The 18,033-nt window shown below is 38.1% G+C and overlaps 1 pseudogene; it reads right to left on the reverse strand.

The window, feature by feature from the left end:
* Nucleotides 1-18,033, reverse strand: part of LOC139984509 (uncharacterized) — a 58,041-nt pseudogene that overhangs the window by 19,531 nt on the left and 20,477 nt on the right.

The raw sequence follows: 18,033 nt of genomic DNA on the forward strand, positions 1-18,033 counted from the left end.
TTGCATGCTATCAAGCAGAAGCAGCAGTTGGAGGTGGGTGGTTCAGTAAGGATCAGTAACCTGAAACATTGATTTATACCTAGGCACAGATCCAGGTAATGTGAGGTGTACTCCTCCTTTTCACTGCATTCCTTTTTCACACTCACTCAAAAATACAAGTTAGGCATTGACAGGTATGTGTGTGTCCAGTAGATCAAATTTATAGTATCAATATACCCCAGAATGCATCATTGGAACACGTAACAGTTAGAGTATATGGACATTTCTCTAGATACAACAAACGATTTCTTACAGCAGTAACACTGATAAGGCTTCTCTCCTGTGTGGGTTCCTTCATGTGTCCTCAAATTTTGAGACAGAGCAAATATTTTCTTATAGTAGATAAACTGATTGATCAAGCTTCTCCCCTGTGTGTTCTTTTAAGATGTACTCAATTTTCCAGATCGAGCAAACATTTTCTTACAGTATTTACACACATAAGTAATACGGATTCTCTTCTGTATGTGTTCTTTCATGTATCTTCAAATTTTGAGACAGAGCAAACAATTTCTTACAGTAGCTACACTGATAAGGCTACTCTCCTGTGTGTGTTCTTTGATGGCGCTTCAAACTAGAAAATTGGGAAAACTTTTTGTCACAGTAGCTACACTGATAAGGCTTCTCTCCTGTATGTGTTCTATCATGGCTCTTCAAATTAGGCGCTTGGGCAAACTTTTTGTCACAGTAGTTACACTGAAATGGCTTCACTCCTGTATGTATTCTTTCATGGCTCTTAAACTAGCAGCTTGTGCAAACTTTTTGTCACAGTAGTTACACTGTTATGGCTTCTCCCCTGTATGTGTTCTTTCATGTATCCTCAATGTTCCAGATTCAGCAAACATTTTCTTACAGTAGTTACACTGATAAGGCTTCTCTCCTGTGTGCGTTCTTTCATGGCTCTTCAAATTAGAAGAGCGGGCAAACGTTTTGTCACAGTAGTTACACTGAAATGGCTTCTCTCCTGTATGTGTTCTTTCATGGCTCTTCAAACTAGAGGATTGGGCAAACTGTTTGTCACAATAATTGCACTGATATGGCTTCTCTCCTGTGTGTGTTCTTTCATGTATCCTCAGTTTTCCAGATTCAGCAAACATGTTCTTACAGTATTTACACTGATAAGGCTTCTCTCCTGTGTGCCGTCTTTCATGGCTCTTCAAACTAGAAACTTGAGTAAGCGTTTTGTCACAGTATTTACACTGGTAAAACTTCTCTCCTGTATGTGTTCTTTCATGGCTCTTCAAATTAGCCGCACAGGCTGACTTTTTGTCACAGTATTTACACTGATATGGCTTCTCTCCTGTATGTGTTCTTTCATGTCTTCTCATTTCTCCAGAATCTGCAAACATTTTTTTACAATAGTTACACTGATAAGGCTTCTCTCCTGTATGTTTTCTTTCATGAACCTTTAAATTAGAAACATGGGCAAAACTTTTGTCACAGTATTTACACTGATAAGGTTTCTCTCCTGTGTGTGTTCTTTCATGCTTCCTCATATGTCCAGATTCAGCAAACTTTTTGTCACAGTAGTTACACTGATAAGGTTTCTCTCCTGTATGTGTTTTTTCATGGCTCTTCAATCTAGCAACTAGGCCAAACTTTTTGTCGCAGTAGTTACACTGATAAGGCTTCTCTCCTGTACATGTGTTCTTTCATGTACCCTCATTTGTCCAGAATAAGCAAACATTTTCTTACAGTGACTACACTGATAAGGTTTCTCTCCTGTATGTGTTCTTACATGCCTCTTCAATCTTGAAGCTAGGGCATACTTTTTTTCACAGTAGTTACACTGATAGGACCTCTCTCCTGCATGTGTTCTTTCATGTTTTTCCACATTTTCAGTGTGTGTAAACAGCTTGCTGCCATCAATACCGTTGTCAGGATTCTCTCCTCTAGGAAGTGCACAATTCTCTGTCTGTTTTGGTTTCCCTATTATTTGTTTAGTATCGCCAGAGGATGTTTCCCCATCATTGGCCTCATCCTCCAGGCTGAGTAACAGATGACATGAGTAGCTATCAACTGGTTCCACAGACTCCATTTCTTCCTTTCTAGCATCCTGTTGATGTCCTTGGTGATTTGAGTGAGCAATGTGTCCAGAGAACAGTTCTTGCGATACTGAAAATTTAAGCAAAACACGAAACACAAAATTATGACAACAGAAACCAACTGTTTTAGTAATTCTTCTTTTCATAAATGAGAATATTTCATTTATTACTACAGACAAGATTTGCTTTCAGCAAGGTCTTGCTATTTTTAAGTGATCAGGGAGGTTCTTGCAATGAAGTGAAATTGTCAACAAGGTTATTGAGATGGGCTTTTCAATTAGCAGAGTGCAATATTTTTCACTTCATAGTTCCACATTGTCACCAGACTACCAGAGAATCCTAACAAAAATGGAACAAATCCAACCAATATATCCCATCCTACTTCCACACTCCATAAAGAGAGTAAGGGTTACACAATACGTTTACAGGAATAGTGGAGTCTTGAGGGCCTTTTTGGGTGTTTGTTGCCTTGGTTTCCAGGATGATGTTCAAATGCTTGAGTCTAGAACACCTTAGGATTTTTTCCCTAGATGTAAATTGCGAATTGATGTCAAAAAGAAAACTTGGAGGGTAAGTGCTTATTAAACAATTCAAAGAGTTGTTTTCCATGTAAAATACTGCCCTTGAAATTTAGATGATCCGAGATCCGTAAAGTCAAATTTTACAAAAGTTCAACGCTTGTTAAGTTTTATCATATATTGAAGCGGTGTGTAAAACTATTGAATATGTAGCCTATTTATAGATTCAAGTCGATTCCAAGGAAAGTTTGTTAAAGGTGTGGTCATTTCTGTGAACATTTTTCATCTGGAGACATTACGTGGAATCCAGTGACTGCACAGTCCCTGGAAAACAAAGATACGATACTGTATCTGGTCATGTTTTCTTATGTAAGCATGGCCGATTACGGTAAATGTAGAGTTCGGAAGGATACAAAATTATACTATGTACAACACTGTGAACTCTGCGTAACATATATTTAATCAAAAGTACTACTGTATGTACAACACTGGATTCGTGCGTAACATACATTTAATCAAAAGTACTTTGTACAACACTGGATTCATGCGTAACATATATTTAATCAAACATAGTTACTGTATCTAACACCTCTTGGCCAACTCAACCAGCCTTCTCTACAAGCGAGCCAGGGCTCGCCGACTGCTAACATGCATCAGTGAACATAAAGATTAAACTATTGTTACAAAAATAAATCATCATTCCTTTATCGTCTTAGCAGTTCAGATATGTAAATGAGGGATAAAGGTTAAGGGTGAGAGTTAACTTTACAATTGAATACAGTCGTTTGTTATTATTTCATTAGTTTAGTTTAGTAGAAAAAAGGATCAGGAGGGACACTTAAGTGCCCATCAAGGACCCTATAGAGAGAGAAAAAAAATCTGAAGACACAAACACTCAGACCCCATTACAATGCTTAAAGTGCTTGTCCAAAGCATTCTTAAACCCATTGACACTATTTGCAAGTACTGTACAACTTTCTCAGGCAAATCATTCCACACATTCACAACCCTATTAGAAAAAAAGTTATGCCGAATATTAATCCTACTATGTGACTTTTGGTGTTTAAGACAGTGACCTCTGGTACAACTCCTGTTAGCAAACATGAAAAAGTCGGCAAAGGATAAATTGTCAAAACCATACACAATCTTGAAAACCTGGATTAAGTCCCCACGTAATCTCCTAAGCTCCAGTGTGGTGAGATTCAACAGTTGTAACCGCCTATAATAAGGAACACTCTTTAAGGAACTAATCACCCTAGTAGCCCTCCTCTGGACCTTTTCAAGTACTTCCTTATCCTTAACAAAATAAGGGTTCCAAGCCTGCACAGCATACTCCAGATGAGGCCTAACCAACTGCTTATAAAGCCTAGAACTACTGTATGATGTCCTCTTTCAGAAAAGTGAAGTTCCTCTTGATTATACCTAAAACCCTATTACCTCTTTTAGCAGCTTCAAGACAATGTTTAGAAGGTTGCAAAGATGAGTCAATGTAGATACCTAGGTCTCTTTCAACAGAGACCTCCTTTAACTCCACACCATTAAGATTGTAAGTAAACTTTTGGTTACTACTACCAATGTGCATTACCTTGCATTTATCGATACGAAGTGATTATTCGCAAGGCAGCCCGGCAAATAACGTACACAGACACCTTATTCGCAGGGCTGTGACGATTTTGAAAATAGGTTTATAGGTTTTGCTATAGATACCAGTCAGTTTAGGGGCCTTCAAAAAGCCAACCTTTTGGGCCCAAATAGTCTTAGCCACTTCATAAGCTAATTTTTGGAACCCCAGCAGTTCAATTTTAAAAGCTTATTTTAAGGGAGCTTATCTTGGGATTCCCCAAAAGCCGATATTGCCTGAAAGCCAATATGGTCAAGGGTGTGACCCCCCCCCCCCTCCCACACCTTTACATGCAAATGAGCAGTCACTCTGCAAAAACAAAAGTGAAAATGAGGGATGACATTTTTTATGTTGGCGGTACTAATGCTAGACTGGTTCAATCTTAAGGCCTAGGCTCCCAAAACCAATCCTAACAGCATTAAGATAGGAATCCCAAAGGCCAATAAATTCCTCAAAATATAGAGGCTCCCAATTAAGACTCAAAAAGAAAGCTGGTGCCCAAAAGCAAACTCGAATAGGCCCAAAGGTTACTGAGCCTGTTAACCCAGTCTAAGGCTGCCCTGTGAATAAGGTGTATGTGTCTGGTTATTCGCAGGGCAGCCCTGCAAATAAGATGCTTGTGTCTGGTTATTCACAGGGCTACCCTGCGAATAAGGTGTATGTGTCTGGCTATTCGCAGGGCAGCCCCGTGAATAAGATACTTGTGTCCGGATATATTCGCAGGGCTGCCCTGTGAATAAGGTGTATGTGTATGGCTATTCGCAGGGCTGCCCTGCGAATAAGCCCCACCTTATCGATATTAAAGAGCATTTGCCACCCCTGAGACCAGGAAAAAATCTTATCCAAATCCGCTTGAAACTTCTCAGAATCGCTTTTGGAAGAGACCTCAGAATACAATTTGGTGTCATCAGCAAACTTCTTAGCTGTACACAAAATATCTCAGTCGATGTCATTGATATAGGCAACAAACAACAAGGGACCCAATACAGGTCCTTGTGGAACCCCACTAGTAACGTTCTGCCAAGAAGAAGCACAGCCTTTAATAACCACCCTCTGTTCCCTACTGTATTACCAAGCAAATTCCCGATCCAAGACAGTAAATTCCCATTGACACCCATGCTCTTCAGCCTAAGTAAAAGACGCTGATGGGGAACTTTATCAAAGGCCTTCTGGAAATCCAGGAACACAACATCTACAGACTTCTGCCTATTTAGTGAGCTTGTTACATCTTCCATAAACTCAAGAATATTAGTGAGACAAGACCTCTTTTGACAAAAGCCATGTTGAGACTCTCTGATCAAAGACTGACTGCTGAAGTGACAGACCATATACTTTTTAACAATAGACTCCATGACCTTACAAACTACACTAGTGAGACTAACGGGCCTATAATTACAGGGCTTAGACTTACCAGTATCACCCTTCTTGAAAATTGGGGTAATATTAGCACATCTCCAGTCCCTAGGAACATAACCTTCATCCATAAATTTACTAAAAACCAACGAGAGTGGAACGCAGAAATGGTGTGCAAAAGTCTTCAACAAATACGGATGGATTGCATCCGGTCCAGAAGCTTTAGAAACATTTAGACAAAGCAGCTCCTTCAAGACAACCTCATCCGAAAATAAGACCGTATCCAGTTTAGGCCTATCACTGCCCCCCTGAAAATCTGGAATACTACTCGTACTGTATCTTCCCTTGTGAAAACCGACACAAAATAGTTGTTCAAAAGATCTGCAAGATCCTGACTATCAGTAACTATATTATCAGCCCGTGGTGCCCTAAGAGAACAATTGCATCTTTAACTTTCTGCTTTGACCTGACATAAGAAAAGAAGGCCTTTGGGTTATCCTTAATTTTTAGGGCAATGCTTTTTTCGAAATTCAATTTTGCATGAGAGACTAAGCATTCTACTGTACCTTCAGCTGATGAATTTTAAATTTGGCCAAAACAGATTCAGATTTAGTCCTCCTAAACAACTTCCACATTCTTCGTTTTTGCCTAATTGCACATCTAACTTTCTTATTCATCCAATGAGGCATACTGCTTTTACGACGACGATTCTTCCACGGAACATGATTTTCCATAATGACCTTTAATTTATCAGCAAAACAAATCCAAGACTGAGAAGCACTCATACTGTATCTCTAAACAAATTAATCTAATCTGTACCCTTTTGTAAAGTTTCAATTGCCTTAAAAAAACCAGGGACTTTTTCATTGCTAACAGAATTGACGACTTTGCAAACAACATCAAAAGCTAGTATATCATGATCACTAGTTCCTAGTTTTCCTAGACCCGTCAAATCAACAACATTGCTTGGATTAGAACTCAAAACAAGATCCAGGATGTTATCCCCACTAGTAGGGAAAGTAACATGTTGATGTAAAAAGCAATCTTGCACAACATCTAGAAAATTACTACCCTTCCTACTACTAGAACCATCTATCCAATTAATGTCAGGAAAATTAAAGTCGCCCATTATAACAACATCACCTTTAGCAGCCTTTCTTAAAATTGAATCAAACAGCACAACATCATTATCATCGCTGCTGTTAGGAGAGCGGTAAACAACACCCACAGTGATAATGTCCCTGGACCTCTTGGACTTGTTTGTGGACAACTTGCACCAGACAGAATTAACAAAAGCCCCTTGCAACTGAGATTTCTCAACACTTACAATGTCATCCCTAACATACAGTAAAACTTCCCCACCAACCCCATTATGAGTATCCCTTTTGTCCTGACGATACACAACATACCCCGGGTGAGAAACCTCAGCACTATCAATGTCCTCCCTTAACCAAGATTCGGTGATACCAAACACATACGGTTTCAGATCCTCAAGAATCACAGTAAATTCAGCAAAATTTTTACGAATACAAGTTTCTAGCATTGGTAAAGACAATCTTCAGCTTATCCATGAAACTATGTACCTTAGCATGCCTCCTAAAGTTAGAACTACTGTATGACTATCACTTTTCTTGCTTTCAAAACGCCTATAATCGCCTCCACTAGGAACATAATCCTTATCCACAATTATTCCTGACCTCATCGCCCCCCCCCCCAATTTAGTTTATATTGACAGAGATTCTTGTGAATAAAATTCCTCTGGACAACTGAGCCAAATCTAGCTCTCTTTTGGATATATCCAATCCTCCTTCCACATTTCATATCGACATTAAGGGTTACAAAATACGTTTACAGGAATAGTGGAGTCTTGAGGGCCTTTTTGAGTATTTGTGGTTCTCTGTTTCCAGGATGATGTTCAAATGCTTCGAGTTAAGAACATTTTAGGATTTTTGCCGAAGATATACAGAGCCAACTAATATCAAGATAAATCTTGGCGGATAAGTGCTATATACAGACATTACAGTATTAAAAATTTCAGAGGTGTTTCCCATGTAAAATACAGCGAATAAAATTATTAAATTATCTGAGATGCCAGGCCTGTGATCAAGGAATTTCAAGTATTATAAACGTTCACGCTTATCATATCACTTATTGAAGCTGCCTCTAAAACCACTGAATTATTCATAGCCATGCAGTATACAAAATCAAGTATATTCCCAGGAAAGTATGTTTTTAAAGTGGGGTCATTCTGTGAACATATTATTTGTCCGGAGACATTGGTTATACTTATACAATATAACTAGACATTTCTCGGAAACGCTACCTGTGTTAAAAGTGTTATCATGTAATGGTGACACCGGCTCCACCTTTACGGATATCTGAAACATTTTCTTTCCCGTAGATAAGTGCTCGGTTGATGATCTTCCTCTAATATTGCGGTTGATCCGTTTCGTCTTGCGATTTCTTTTTCTAACTCTAAGCTTGGTAATATTTAACAAGAGCCGAACGGTTCCTTGCTGAGTATTGTGTATCATCACCATAGAAACTGAACATAGCTGTGTCTAGGGCAAGTCAATTGCTCAATAAATCGAAAAACATGGATTGTCGGTCGAAAAACCATGTTTATTGACCGATAAACCATGTTTTTCGATCGAAAAACCATGTTTATTGACTGATAAACATGGATTTTCGGTTGATAAACACGGTTTATCTGCGAGAATCTATGTTTATTGCTTGAAAAACATGGATTATCGCTGATAAACATTGTTTTTCGGCATTAAACATGTTTTTTCAGTCGAAAAACAAGGTTTATCGGCCATAAACTGTGTTTTCAAGCGATAAACATGGTTTTTCTGTGTCAATCTATGTTTATCTGCGATAATCCATGTTTTTCAAGAGATAAACATGGATTTTCGAGCGAAAAACATGGTTTTTCGCCGATCAACCATGTTTATCGCCGATAAACCATGTTTATCGCGTAAAAACATAGCTACGGTCCCGCACAATCCGCACATGGACAAGTGCGGAACAATAGTCGGCAACGCACAGGCTTCGTACATCTTCATCGATATGACACCGATTTCACGACACAAGCTAAGTACCTTTTTTTGAAAAAATGCACGTTATGAATAACGAACCTTATGAACAGTGAGTGTCAGTGACCCTTATGACTAATGGTTCTTATGAATATCGGGCTGACCCCATGAGTTGAACATCAATTGACATGTTTCAAACACAATTGAAGGTCAATTGATATCACAGCATATATGCTGTGTCTAGGTAGGCCCGGGCAGGATGAAATTTTCAGGGCGGTGAGGGTGAATATTCCTGAGAAAAAGTGTTGTTATAGAGGGAAAATTTCCTGCAGTGTTACACCTGGAAACCTCGGCATAGGGCTTAGTAGTGGTATTGCTACTGATCTTTCAGGAGCTCTGGAAAAAAAATCGTCAAAGTTTCCCAAATACAGGGCGAATCTTTGATAGTGTATGGGCCTATAGTAACGTATGGTAACCTATAGTGAACAGTGAAACTTTTACTCAGTCGGACACAGAACCTATATTGAAGCCAAATATAATTAGCAACAATATGATTAACCATAACATGATAGCCTTACTCAGCTGTTAGCCGTCAATGGAGACTTAAAGATATTCTTTATTGGTCCCAATTATAGCACACTATAACTAGGAAAGTTTTGTGACTACGTAATCGACCTGCCACGGTCGTAAATCAACCTTTAAAATTTTGGTGACATCCCTATGTTCCGACGTCTCTATGTTCCGACGTCTCTATGTTCCGACAAAAAGAACAAATTCGGAGCATTTTTTTTTTATCCAAAAATTTCTTTGTACCAAGAAAACTAGTTTTGTAACCCCAATTTTTTAGGACCAATTTTTTTGGGGGGGACTCAAATTTTTGGACCCAAACTTTTTCGGACCCAATGTTTTTGGGGGACTCAATTTTTTTGGACCCCCATTTTTTCGGACCAAACTTTTGTTGGGGTACTTAATTTTGGTCCCAAAAAATGTTGTCCAAAATAAATTTGGGTCCGAACAAATTTGGTCAGAAAACATGTTTAACATGGTCACAAAAAATGTTGGTTCCAAAAAAATTGGGTCCAAAAAAATTTTAGTCCAAAAAAATGTTGGTCCCAAAAAATTCGGATCGAAAAAATCTTGGTCAAAAAAAATATGAGTCCGAATATATTGTCGGAACATAGAGACGTCGGAACATAGAGACGTCGGAACATAGAGACGTCGGAACATAGAGATGTAACCAAAATTTTATACTGTACAATTAGCCTGCATAGCTTTTTAACATCATCAGGCTCTTTGAGTAAACTGTGTGGAAATATGTTCATGTCTACAGTGAAGTTATTCATACAGCGTTCACACTTAGACCCTCATACAAGAAAAAATATGTGGCAGGCGTTGCAAACTAATTGGCAAAAAGAGGACATTAACGACCAAAGCAGGTTGATTACGTAATCACAAGAAACTTTTCCATGATAGTGTGCTATAGTTGGGGTCTATACAGAAGACCTTTAAATCATAGGAAATAGCCATAGAGCGTACTAGGAACTCCTTTATACTCTATGGAATAGCCTTATTGCATAATATAAAGGCTTACAATAGTCCAAGGGCTAAGAGAAGTCAAAACTACCGTTGAAAATTCCGCAGTAAGCTGGAAAGTCTGTGTATGATATTGTCAACAGAAGGTTGGGAATTTGATACTCTCTCCTCTCTATTCGGCAAAGGCGCCAACGCAGAATTTATCAGGATATACAACCGTGAGCACACCATGAACAGTCTCACACCGGTAACAGGGGCCATATTTTGTTGTTCCTAATTATGGATAGGTCCGGGACCAACGAAGATAGGGTACGGCTCACCCACATGCGGCTTCGAAACCAAAGATTTATCATATATATATATATATATATATATATATATATATATATATATATATATATATATATATATATATATATATATATATATACTAACATAAAATGTAGAGTTTTCGAAGTAGTTCCGATAAATTTTCATCAAATATAAAACCATGATTTATCGCCGAAAAACTATGCCTATCGGTCGATAGACATGGTATATCGCCGATAAACATAGATTTCGGCGAAAAACATGGTTTATCGGTCGAAAAAACCATGTTTATCGCCGATAAACATGGTTTATCACCGATTGATATAGATTTCGGGGAAAAACATGGTTTATCGGTCGAAAAACCATGTTTATCAGCGATAAACATGGTTTATCGCCGACAAACCATGTTTATCTTTCGAAAAACATGGTTTATCGCCGATAACATGGTTTATCGCCGAAAAACATGGATTTTCGAGAGATAAACTTGGATTATCGAAAAAAATGGAATATCTAATGACAATCCATGTTTATCGTTCGATAAACCATGTTTCTCAGAAAAACCATGTTTATCTGCCGATAATCATGGTTTTTCGGTGACAAACCATGTTTATCGGTCGATAAACATGGTTTTTCGAGTGATAAACATGGTTTATCGGTCGATAAACATGGTTTTCCGACCGAAAATCCATGTTTTTCGATTATTGAGCATTTGGCTTGCCATATGTGTCTAGAAATATCCAAGTCCTCCAAACCAACACCGTACCGGTACGCGAGATTTTTTTCCCCAGCGCGGTCAAGGCCATCATTTGCATACCTCGCTTCTCATTGGCTGGGTCCGTATACATAAGATTCATTACAATATCAACTAGAAGCTGATTCACATACCACAAGCTCATCACATACCTCAATTCACAAGCTGGCCACATTGCTACACTCAAAAAAGAAAACAGTCTAGCAGCAGAATGTACAATGGTACGCGTTTGAGTAGAGTTAATTTATTTGTCGGTGTGTTATGCCATGGGTTTAGAGGGTCTGTGGTTATGTATCGCACAACTCTGTTGCTGTATTTTTTTTTTTTTTTTCATTTATTGAAACCAGTATAAATATAGCATATTTATAAAAAGGAGTATACACATGTCAAACTCAAAAATAAATAAATATGAAAACCATGATAGATAAGATGTTCAAATGATTGCACAACAAGAAAGCGTTAAAACTATGTACATTACTAGAACTAGGTGAAACAATTAAAGAATATGAAAACCGTGATAGATAAGATGTTCAAAAGATTGCACAACAAGAAAGCGTTAAAACTATGTACATTACTAGAACTAGGTGAAACAATTAAAGAATATGAAAACCGTGATAGATAAGATGTTCAAATGATTGCACATCAAGAAAGCGTTAAAACTATGTACATTACTAGAACTAGGTGAAACAATTAAAGAATATGAAAACTGTGATAGATAAGATGTTCAAAAGATTGCACAACAAGAAAGCGTTAAAACTATGTACATTACTAGAACTAGGTGAAACAATTAAAGAATATGAAAACCGTGATAGATAAGATGTTCAAATGATTGCACAACAAGAAAGCGTTAAAACTATGTACATTACTAGAACTAGGTGAAACAATTAAAGAATATGAAAACCGTGAGAGATAAGATGTTCAAAAGATTGCACATCAAGAAAGCGTTAAAACTATATACAAATTAATTTAAGTAAGTAAATTAAAAGAAGTTAAGTAAAAAAGTAAATTAAAAGAAGTTAAATCAAACCGAAACAGTTTGAAGATGGTACCAAAAATCACCATATAATATGAACGTAAGACAGTTTTTGTGTTCAATAACTATAATCCACAGTGGCAGTGGTACTATACTAACATGCATGACTTAGGCCTATATCTTTCGTATTATATTATCTGAAAACCGTGCCAAAGGGTCATAATAAACCGTTTCAAAGGGTCAAAATTTTGAAATTCAAATCATGTCTATGCTCAAAATTAAGAGTCTATCGGTTTAAAGTTTTAAGTTTAAAAGCATCTCAAGTAAATAGTCAACCATGCAGAAACGGTCAAGCTGTCCAATGTTTCTAAGCAGTTTTGAAGCAATCAAATGCCTGGTACTTATCTGCGTGCATTGTCATCGCAGTACTCTGTACAGCAAGTTCCACCATCACTTGTCAAAACTATAACTTATTCGATTTAATGGCTTTTCAGATTTGGATCATCAACCTAAGTAAAGAAGGACAGTCATCTACAATAAGACGTGTACACTCACAGTCCATGGTCGCAGTATTGTTTAACGAACGCGTGTTTGTGTATGGACGCCTTAAACAATTGTGCTATTAAACCAACCGTGGCTGGTCTCGAACTCGACCGAGTCTTCGTGTAACATGACGCATTTCGGGAAGGGGCGACCGCGCCCTCACCCCCCCCCCCGGAGCGTATTTTTTTTATGATATCGCTAGGAAATTAAAATCATATCAGTGAGCATGAAAATGGCGTTCCAGGATGAACAGCCTCAAAACTGTCTATGTGTGTAGTCAAAGGGCAAAGGCGAAGGAGCCCAATTTGATTTGGAGAGCTGTAACGACTTGCCCGAAAAATATGACCAACACTTTCGCGCGCGTTCAACATATTAATGTCAGTATCATATAAGCAAGCATCGGTTATTACATCGCATGCCATCATGTACCGTACGGTCAATGAAAGTTGCGCAGTATACCACGGGTTGCTCATGTAAACAACGAATTGTCCTATGTAGATGGAGAAAAAGCATGGAGGTCCAATTATGTCAAAACTCTCTTTTACTTAAGTAATTAGTAGGCCAAGCTTAGAACTTTATTTTAATTACCAAGGAGATAATTTTTAAGCTATTCATTTCCTTTAAATTACATCATTGCAATTTATTTTTCTTTCAGTAGGTGCCCGAAAAATTCTCAGCATATTGCCCGAATTTTCAGAAGAAATATTTCGTTAGGGCCCCCACCCCCCCCCCCGCCTCCTTCACCTAGGCTATGTGTGTAGTGTTCGGTTTCGGAAATATCTGGTACAAGGGCGTAGGAACCGGGGGCTGGGGGGTCTAAGGGGAGGGGGTGTCCCCCTCCCCCAGGCCGGCCATCAGTCTTCAGCCCCCCCCCCCCACTAAAAAGTACCTTCCTACGCCACTGATCTGGTATATTTTTCATTTCCTTCAACGAAGTTTTATTATAGCCGTTATAAGAGGTTTCAATATTTGTACACCAATAAATTAACTGTGTCTGAATTTTCGAAAATTTCCTGACCAACATTTTTCATCATACTTCCCTCTATTCGTGCAATTTTGACCAGTCTGTTAGGGGTTCAAGGAGGTTTTTCTATATTGGTTGTACATAGATGAAATTTTTTGCAACATTATGGGTATGTTTTGAAGTGAGTTTAATCACGAGAAATGTGAATTTTGAAATTCTGAACAAAAAATGGGCTTAAAACCTTCAAAAGTGGGGCTGTCGGGTATTGTGGGCCCCGACATAGAATCACCTACAAAAAGCAATGATCCACAGGAGATGCGATGAGGTCGAACATGATGTGTGACTGGTGACAATCTTCAAAAAGGTAGATGGGAAAAAACTATTGGGAAATACTTGGTTCTCAGGCAAAAGTGTACATATGGGTGGTCATTTTCAAGCCCGAGAAGTGCCATTTCCGGTGATCTGGGGGCTATCAAAACCAGAAATTTTCTTGTACGTTGAGGGACAACCGATGGTGGCGCTCCGCTTAGATAGTAATTCGCGCCCCCTGGATTAGAATATCATGGATACGCCCCTGCATTGTAACCAAAAACTACATCCAAATCCCCAAAAGGCAGCTGACCTAGGTCTGGCACATTCTGTAAATAGGAGGCAATGTCATGAAAGACACAGCCTGACACACATGAGAGTCTCATGTACCATCACCTGAGCACTCTATGCACCAATTCTTCAAAGGCTGATCTGAGTCTTTCAGTCACTCTCAAAATAAGAGACAGTTTCCTGAATAACTCAGCCTGACACACATTAGGGTCTCATCAGTGCACCATCATCAGAGTCAGATCATGGTGGGGAGAGCGGGACGCGTCCCCGCCAACTTTTTCAGTGGTGGGGACATGATATACCGTGTCCCCACCAATTGTCTTGACCAAACGCTGCATTTCAAATTCCCCTATATTGAACTTTGGCCTAGTTTGATCCAGCATTGTGCAAATGACATGCTATATAAAAGACGAGAATTATTACTGTTGAAACTGTTAGGCGTGACTTCTCCGCAGAAGTATTAACACATGCAATCATATGAAACTTAATCTACACGAGAGACTGGTAAATCGTGGTCGGCAAAATGGACTGGGTGCGAACAAAACAATCGTTAACAACTCATACTGTGTGTTGGCAATTTGAGCTAGCTTCACGTCCTGCGGTGTTTCCACTTACAGTTGAATTACCTGAAATTTGGTCAGTTTCGGGAGACCTGAGGGTCTCATGCACAATCACCTGAGTACTCTATGCACCAAATCTTCAAGCAGATCTGAGTCTTTCATTCACTCTAAAAAAAATGTCCAGATAAAGAAATAATTTACTTGTTAAAACTTTATTATTAAAGAACAGATGAAGAGTATAAAGAGGAGAGGGTTGTTAGAGATAGCAATTTTCCTTTTCATCAAGTATATTAAAACACATCAAAATCAATAACAGTAATATCTATAAGGCAAAATATAACCAAGTCACTTGGTTAGAATAAGTGGCCAAGGTGAAACAAACGAATTATGGTAATGCCAATTTTAAACTCTAATTCACTACAATAATGACAATAGCTCTTCAAGTATCTTCATTTTCCAAACACTCCATCCTACATCTCTTACTTTGATAAGTATACTATGCAAAGACTCCATCCTACATCTCTTACTTTGATAAGTATACTATGCAAACACTCCATCCTACATCTCTTACTTTGATAAGTATACTATGCAAAGACTCCATCCTACATCTCTTACTTTGATAAGTATACTATGCAAAGACTCCATCCTACATCTCTTACTTTGATAAATATACTATGCAAAGACTCCATCCTACATCTCTTACTTTGATAAGCATACTATGCAAAGACTCCATCCTACATCTCTTACTTTGATAAGCATACTATGCAAAGACTCCATCCTACATCTCTTACTTTGATAAATATACTATGCAAACACTCCATCCTACATGTCTTACTTTGATAAGTATACTATGCTAACACTCCATCCTACATCTCTTACTTTGATAAGTATACTATGCAAAGACTCCGTCCTACATCTCTTACTTTGATAAGTATACTATGCAAAGACTCCATCCTACATCTCTTACTTTGATAAGTATACTATGCAAACACTCCATCCTACATGTCTTACTTTGATAAGTATACTATGCAAAGACTCCGTCCTACATCTCTTACTTTGATAAGTATACTATGCAAACACTCCATCCTACATCTCTTACTTTGATAAGCATACTATGCACACACTCCATCCTACATCTCTTACTTTGATAAGCATACTATGCAAACACTCCATCCTACATCTCTTACTTTGATAAGCATACTATGCAAACACTCCATCCTACATCTCTTACTTTGATAAATATACTATGCAAACACTCCATCCTACATCTCTTACTTTGATAAGTATACTATGCAAACACTCCATCCTACATCTCTTACTTTGATAAGTATACTATGCAAACACTCCATCCTACATCTCTTACTTTGATAAGTATACTATGCAAACACTCCATCCTACATCTCTTACTTTGATAAGTATACTATGCAAACACTCCATCCTACATCTCTTACTTTGATAAGCATACTATGCAAACACTCCATCCTACATCTCTTACTTTGATAAGCATACAATGCAAACACTCCATCCTACATCTCTTACTTTGAAAAGTATACTATGCAAACACTCCATCCTACATCTCTTAATTTGATAAGTATACTATGCAAACACTCCATCCTACATCTCTTACTTTGATATGTATACTATGCAAACACTCCATCCTACATCTCTTACTTTGATAAGTATACTATGCAAACACTCCATCCTACATCTCTTACTTTGATAAGTATACTATGCAAACACTCCATCCTACATCTCTTACTTTGATAAGTATACTATGCAATCACTCCATCCTACATCTCTTACTTTGATAAGTATACTATGCAAACACTCCATCCTACATCTCTTACTTTGATAAGTATACTATGCAAACACTCCATCCTACATCTCTTACTTTGATAAGTATACTATGATGATGATCTTTTTTTTTCTATTGTGAAGAGGAGATTGGGGAGAACTATTAATCTAGAGAGGAAAACAAATAGTAAATGCAGTCAAAGGATTGCAGGTTCAACAGCTCTTTGCTCCGCTTCCAACGTGTATATTAACAGGTACCTGTGAGGTACTTGTACTTATAAAAGATGGATTCTTACAGCTCCTACAGTATGGGAGACCCTCCACCACCACCACCCCCCACCCCCACCCAGGTTGTCTGGTACACTTGTGTGAAGAATTCAAAAGTTACCATTGATCAGGGCAATCATTTCCTTGGTGAAGCGCTTTCAGACAGCGCTTTATAAGCATCATTCATTGATTTTGATCGAGTACATACTGTAAGGAATTTTTTCATGAACCAGAATGAAAACATTTCATGGTTCCTTGATGTTGTTCATTAGTTTCATTCATAGGTAGATTTCTAACAAAGCCCTATACAACAACAGCAATTTACTGTATGCACACAAACTTTTGTTGCCAAAGTAATGCTAAGCCCTGATATCAATTGCAACACACATCAGTGTGTAAAGACTATCTACCATTATCATCATACCAAGTTTGACGAAATTCCGACTAGTAATAGTAGCCAAGTAATTGCAATTTAGAGTAATTCACATTTGACCCCATGAACTCATTAATCTTCATGATATGAGCACCAAAATCAACAGGGTTCATCTACTTACTATGGGCCACCCACGCACCAAGTATGGTAATGATTAGTCATTCCCTTGTTGAGTTATTGTGCATACAAACTTTTCATAACCAAATATTGCTAAGCCCCCCCCCCCCCCCTTATAAATATGAATGATATCAATTGCAACACACATCAGTGTGTAAAGACTATCTACCAATATCATCGTACCAAGTTTGACAAAATTCCAATAAATAGTAGCCAAGTTATTGCAATTTGGGGTTTTTCGGATTTGACCTGTGACCTCATTAATATTTTTTAACTTTGACCTCGTATAACTTCGCACACAAAGGTCACACGGGGGGTCAACCTATTGACATTTAAGATCAGAAGGTACCTTTAAAATCTGAAAATAGCATCGAAACTGTAAAACTCCCAAAAACACGAAAAGGTCACCAGAGATCAAATTGAGGTCAAGGGTCACCCAGATGCGGGTCCAAAACTGGATTACATTGAAGCAACTCCCAACCTTAACGGACAGTCCGTTCTCAAGTTATCATAAAAATACTAGTTTTTTATCATTAATTGACCTTTGGTGACCTTGGATCATATGACCGGTAGTTTGAAAA

The sequence above is a fragment of the Apostichopus japonicus genome, chromosome 17 (assembly GCF_037975245.1).
Source record: "Apostichopus japonicus isolate 1M-3 chromosome 17, ASM3797524v1, whole genome shotgun sequence".
NCBI classification, from domain to species: Eukaryota; Metazoa; Echinodermata; class Holothuroidea; order Aspidochirotida; family Stichopodidae; genus Apostichopus; species Apostichopus japonicus.